This window comes from Panthera onca, chromosome C2, assembly GCF_046562875.1.
Source record: "Panthera onca isolate mPanOnc1 chromosome C2, mPanOnc1 haplotype 2, whole genome shotgun sequence".
In the NCBI taxonomy this organism is placed as follows: Eukaryota; Metazoa; Chordata; class Mammalia; order Carnivora; family Felidae; genus Panthera; species Panthera onca.
In genome coordinates, this window is record NC_138347.1 from 89665388 (window position 1) to 89672682 (window position 7295).

A 7295-nucleotide genomic window follows, 5' to 3' on the forward strand; every position below is an offset into this window, starting at 1 on the left:
AAAAAATGCACTTTGGGGGCACCTGGGTGGCTCAGTCGGTTAAGCGGCCGACTTCGGCTCAGGTCACGATCTCGCACTCTGTGAGTTCGAGCCCCGCGTCAGGCTCTGTGCTGACAGCTCAGAGCCTGGAGCCTGTTTCAGATTCTGTGTCTCCCTCTCTCTCTGACCCTCCCCCGTTCATGCTCTGTCTCTCCCTGTCTCAAAAATAAATAAACGTTAAAAAAAAAATTAAAAAAAAAAAAAAATGCACTTTGCTATTTTTTGACATTGAAAGATACTCCAAGCATATCTAGAATTTTCCCTTCCCCAGCTATAGAAAAAGCCATTTCTTCAAAGAGCTCTGTTTCCTTTTACTGGAGAATGGCATTTAGAAAACAAGATCTGGGAGTTAAGTGTGTTCCTTACTACCAGGCTCCTTTACTGAGTAGAGCTTGTATACAAATACACACATGTGTATTATCTCATGTATACTAAACATTTTTATTTCATTATCTTTATATATATTAAAATAAACATGGGTTCACACTGATATCTCTGACTCTATTCCAGTACCGCTTGGGTTCAGTTTAGCCTTTTCCCCTTGCTTACATGTCACTTCTCTCTTGTAACCTGGCTCTCATTATCTTAATTTGTTTACTTATTTGCCCCACCTTAGTATACATGGAAAATAGTTTCATAATTAATTGTGCCCCTGTGCAAAACAAAACTTATGAACTATAATACAGTGTTTTCTTGTACATTTGTTTAAAATAAATTTTTAAATTTATTTTAGAGGGAAAGCAGGGGACAGGGGCAGAGGAGGAGAGAGAGAGAATCTTAACAAAAGCAGGGCTTGATCACATGACCCAGGAATCATGACCTGAGCTGAAATAAAAGATGGTCAACCAACTGAGCCACCCAGGCGCTTTTGGTGCAGTTTTTTTTTTTTTCTTCCTCCCCTCGCCTCCCCTTCCCTCCTCCCCCCATTTTTTTGGTCTTATATCACATAATCATGCCCATCATTTTCCACCTTCACAAAGGATTCCCTAATCACTCTTAGCTAGAATTCATCTTCCACTAAGCCTTCTTTTTTTTTAAATTTTATTTTGAGAGAGCACATGAGAGGGGGAGGGACACACACACACACACTCAAAGAGAGAGAGAGCGAGGGAGGGAGACAGAGAATCCCAAGCAGGCTCCTCGCTATCAGTGTAGCGCCCCACATAGGACTGGATCTCGCACCCTGGGATCATGACCTGAGCCGAAATGAAGTCAGAGGCTTAACTGACTGGGCCACCCAGGCCCCTATATAGTTCCTTACAATATCTAGTGAAAGCAGGGGTTCCCAAAGTTGCTTAGAGCTTCCAGTCCAAGAGGGTGACATAGGAAGACTCTGAACTCACCTCCACGGGCACACCAAATTTATACCTATTGTATTTATACCTGTTTATACCAAATGTACATCTGTTTATAGAGCAATTCCTCCTGAGGGAGAGCTTAGGGCTGACTGAACAGCTTCTGCACAACAAAAGATGGAGAAAAGAGCAAGGGAGAAGCCCCCGGGGCAAGGTGGTCCCAGTAATGATGGGAACCCCATTTTCCATGTTGCGAACGCCGTGGGGACCTGCAAGACCGAGGGACGGGGAGCAGATTCTGTGGCCCTGGGGCTCAGAAGAAAAGCTGCGGTTTAAAGGCAACTAGGGTAGAAATGAATCAGCACTAGAACCCAGCCAAGCTGTGGCCGGAGGAGTTGGGACTCTGTCAGGGTTGGAGGGCTGCAGCCGTCTGGCTTTACTCTGGGTTTACGCGGGGTTACCTGGGTTTACGTTGGGTTTACGCTGGGTTTACGCTGGGTTTGCGCTCCCTCGGTCTTGATCTTGAGCGCACCCGCGAGCACCTTCCAAGCCCTCCACCTCGCCCGGGCTTCAGAAGCCCCAGCCGTCCTGACCCCCAACCCCCACTCCTGCCTTGGGACATAGGACAAACTTGCGGTATAAAAGAGCAGCTGGCACAGTAAACATCCAGCCCTAGAACACTCCACCAAAGTGAGGGAGAGCGGCTAGAACCCTCTTCCGGTTGGAGGAGCCAGTGAGCACCACGGTTTCTGTTCCAAAGTTACTTGGGTAAGTTCCTTTTACTTCCCACTCCTTCAGTGACGTCGTGCTGTTACAGGAGGGTGGGACAGACGCTGGTCCTTGTCTCATGGAGTCCAAGAATGAATCTCGCAGACAACGGAGTGAGGAAAGCGATAGAGTTTATTGAAACAAAGTATAAAACCCTCAAGAGTGAGAGGGTTCCCGACTGGGTAGCCGCTGAGGAATTTTGTCCCTGACTTTTAATTGGGACCTTATCAGAAAACTTGAGACTCCATGCATGGCACCTAGCCCAGGTGGCTCTGGAATACCTTCATCCTTTTTTTTTTTTACCCCCCAAACCCACCGCTTCTTCAGCCTCCCACTTGCAGCTGCAGTCTGCCTCACCGAAGGTCCCCTATGTCTCCCTGCCTGATGTGAACCCTTTCCCTATTCAGTGTCACACATTTGTAATATAGTTGGATTTATTTGCCAGCCTGGATTTCATCTTGACATACTAGTTGAATTATTTTTAATTTCCACGCAGTAAAATTCACTCTTTGTAGTATAAAAATGTATGAATTTGACAAATGCAGTCATGTATATACTAAACCACCAAAATACCACAGAGAAACCGTTGCATTACCCTCAAAATTCCCAGGTACAACCACTTTGTAGTCAACTCCTCTCCCTCCTTCAACACTCAAACACTCACTGATGTATTTTCCATTCCTGTAGTTTTGCCTTTTCCAGGTTGTCATCTAAAGAAAATAACAGATGTAGCCTTTTAAGTCTGCCTTCTTTCAATTTCTTAAACGCATTTATGATTTGTCCTTTTTGTTAGGTGAATCAGTAGTTCATTCCTTTTTATTGCCAATTACTATTCCATTGTGTAGATGTTCCCTAGCTTTTTTATCCATTTGCCTGTTGAAGGACATTTTGATTGTTCTCAGTTTTTGGCGATTATGAATAAAGCTGCTGTAAACCCTTCTGTACAGGTTTTTATGTGAGCAGGTTTCAATTCATTTGGGTAACTGTATAGTAGTGGGAAGAAAAATTGTTTAACAAAGTGGTTGTACCATTTTTTTTGTTTTGTTTTGTTACCACAGCACAATTGATTGAGAGTTTTTGCTCTATATCCAGGTCAGCATCTGTTATTGGTGGTCTTTTTAAACACCATCCTAATAATTGTGTTGTAGTATCTCAGTGGCTTTAATTTGCATTCCCCTAATGACTAATAAAGTTCAGTCTTTTCATGTACTTATTTGCCGCCATATGTCTTCCATGGCAGTGTGTGTTCAAAACTTTTGCTCATTTTTCAATTAAGATGTTTGTTTCCTTTTTATTGAGTTTTGGTAGTTTTTTATATTATGAATATGAGTCTTTTATTAGATACTTTTTACATTTTAACAGTGTTTTTCTAAGGCAGAAGTTTTAAATTTTGAATTATTTTTAAAGCAATCATCACTTGGTGTTATATCAAAGAGTGTCATATAGTTGGAATCATATAGTATGTAGCATCTTCAGATTGACTTCTTTCTCTTAGTAATATGTATTTAAGTTTCCTCCACATCTTTTCATACCTTGATCGCTCATTTCTTTTTAGTGCCGAAGAAAATTCAGTTGTGTCTCTACCACTGCTTATCCATTCTTCTACTGAAAGCCCTCTTGGTTGCTTTCAGGTTTGGGGAATTATTAATAGGCTGCTGTAAACATCCAGGTACAGGTTTTTGCAGGGATATACATTTTCAACTCCTTTAGGTAAATACCAAAGAGCACAATTAATGGATCGTATGGCAAGAATATATTTAGTTTTATGAGAAACTAAATTGGAAGGCAGTTAGGAAGTGACTTCCAAAGTGGCTGTACCATGTGAGCATGAGAAGAATGTGACTCTGCTGTTGGATGAAGTTGTCTATAGCTGTCAGTTACATCCAGTTGATTGATGGTGTTGTTGAGTTCAGCTATGACCTTACTGATTTTCTGCCTGCTAAATCTGTTCATGTCTGATAGCAAAAGTCTCCCACTATGATAATGGGTTCATCTGCTTCTCCTATTTCTATTAGTTTTTGCCTCATGTAGTTTGATGCTCTATTGTTAGGCACATACTCATTAAAGATTGTTATGGCTTCTTGGAGAACTGACCCCTTTATCACCATGTAATGCCTTTCATTATCCCTGATAATATTCCTTGCTTTGAAGTCTGCTTTGTCTGAAATAAATGTAGTTGCTCTTGCTTTCTTTTCATTAGGATTAGCATGGTATATTTCTCTCCATCCATTCTTTGCACCTATGTATGTCTTTATATTTAAAGTGGGTTTCTTGTAGACAACATATAGCTAGTTCTTATCTTTTGATCCACTCTGACAATCTCTGTCTCTTCCCCCCTCCCCCATAATACCTTTATCGAAGTATTATTGACAAAGAAAAATTGTACATTTTTGGGGTGTACATGATGTTTTGATATACATGCACATTGTGAAATGGTTACCACGTTTAAGCTAATTAATATATCCATTACCTCACATAGTTACCTATTTCTGAGTGTGTGATGAGAACTACTCTTTTAGCACATTTCAGGTATAGAATACAGTATGATTAACTATAGTCACCATGCTGTACATTGGGTCTCCAGAACTTATTCATCTTAAAACTGGAAGTTTGCTCCCTTGACCAGCATATCCCCCTCCCCCCCACTCCCCAGCCCTTGGTAAACACCATTTCATTCTTTGTTACTATGAGTTAGACTTTTTTTAAAATATATATTCTACATATAAGTGAGATTATACAGTATCTGTCTTTCTGTGACTAGCTTAGCTTACTTCATTTAGCATAATATTCTCCAGTTTCATCCAAATTTCCCATCACAAATGACAGGATTTCCTTCTGTTTCTAAGGCTAAATAATATTCCATTGTGTGTGTGTGTGTGTGTGTGTGTGTGTGTGTGTGTGTGTGATCACATTTTCTGTATTCATTCATCTGTTGACAAACATTTAAGTTCTTTGTATATCTTCACTACTATGATGACACTGTAATGAACATGGGAGCGCAAATAACTTTTTCAGATAGTGATTTTATTTACCTTGGATATATGCCCCAAAGTGGAATTGCTAGATCATATGATACTTTTATTTTTAATCTTTTGAGAGCCTTCATACTGTTTTCCAGAATGGCTGTACTAATTTATATTCTCACCAACAGTGTACAGGGTTCTTTTATTTCTATATCCTTGACAAAGCTTATGTTTTGACTTTCTGGTAATAGCTATGTATCCTAACCAGTGCAAAGTGATATCTCATTGAGGTTTTGATTTTCACTTCCCTGATTAGTGAGGTTGAACATCATTTCTTATACCCATTGACCATTGTATGTTTTCCTTGGAGAAATGTCTATTTAAATCCTTTACCCATTTTTAAATTGGTTTGCTTGTCTTTTTGCTGTCAAGTTAAAAGAATTTCTTATATATTTTTGCAATTAATACCTCATATGATTTGCACATATTTTCTCTCATTCCGTAGGTTGCCTTTTCATCTTGTTTATTGGTTCATTTGCTGTGCGGAATTTTTTTAGTCTGAATAGCCCCACATATTTATTTTTCATTTGCTTCTTATGTAAATTCTCTGTCTTTTAAAGTCTTATTAATGTGATCTCTTTACCCCATATGGGACTCAAAATAATGACCTCAAGATCAAGAGTCACATGCTCTGCTGACTGAGCCAGCCAAGTGCCCCCAAATCTCTTTTAATTGTTTCATTTAGATCATGAAGTGTCAAAGTGATTATTCATATAGTTGGATTACTATCTTCCATATTCATTATTGTTTTTTACTTGTTGGCTTTGGTTTTTTTTGTTCCTATTTTCGTCTTCCATTTTTTTTCCTGCCTTTTGTGGTTTTAACTGACCATTTGATATGGTTTAATTTTCTTTTCTTTCTTAGCATATTAGTTATACTTCTTTCTTTTATTTTTTTCTTTTTTACCTATTTCAGTGGTTGCCCTAGAGTTTGCAATATACATTTACAATGAATTCATGCTGCCATATATATATATATATATATATACATACATATACTTATATATATATGTAATAAATACCATACTGCTTCACAGGTAGTGTGAATACCTTATAATAACAAAGTAATCCTGATTCCTCGCTCCCATCCTTTGTATCATTGCTGTCATTCATTTCACTTATATATAATCATATGTATATACATAGTCATATATACATATCAAATACACACACAATCACACACACAGAGGATATATTAAAGTGTGTAAAATTGAGTATGTTGTTGCTGTTATTATTTTTAACAAACTCTTATCTGTTAGATCAATTAAAAATAAGAAAAATGTAAGTTTTTATTTTACCTCACTTATTTCTTCTCTGATGTTCTTCCTTTATGTAGATATGAGTATCTGACCTACATCATTTTCCTTCTGTCTAAATAACTTCTTTTAACATTTCTTGCAGGGCAGGTGTACTGGCAACAAAGTCTCTCAATTTTTGTTAGGCCAAGTCTTTAACTTTACATTTCAAGGATTATTTCACAGGGTACAGAATTCTAGGCTGGTGGTTTTTTCTTTCTTAACAGTTTAAATATTTAGGTCTACTCTCTTTTTGCTTGCATGGTTTTCTGAGAAGTTGGATGTATTTTTTGTCTTTGTTTATCTATAGATAAGGTGTTTTTCCTTCTGACATTTTCCTAGGGTTTTTCTTTATCTTTTTAATTCTGCTGTTTGAAAATGATGTGCCTTGGTGTATTTGTTTTGTTTTGTTGTTGAGTTTGTTTGTTTATTTTGGCATTTATCCTTCTTGGTATTCTCTGAGCTTCCTGGAGAAGCTGATGTTTTCTGACATTAATTCAGAGGGAATCTTGTCATTATTGTTTCAAATATTTCTTCTGTTTCTTTCTTGCTTCTCCTTCTGATATTTCTATTACATATATTATACTTTTTATAGTTGTCCTTGTATATACTATTTTGATTTTATTCAGTCTTTGTTTTCTTTGCTTTTTAGTTTTGGTGGTTTCTACTGGGATTTTTTTTTTTTTTTTTGAGAGAGAGAGAGAGCATGAGTAGGGGAGAGGGAGAGGGAGAGAGAGAGAGAATTAATCTCAAGCAGGTTCCATGCTCAGTGCAGAGCCTGATGCAGGGCTCAGTCCCATGATCCTAGGATCACGATCTGAGCTCAGATCAGATCTTGATCTGAAATCGAGTCCGACTCAATCAGTGACTGAGCCA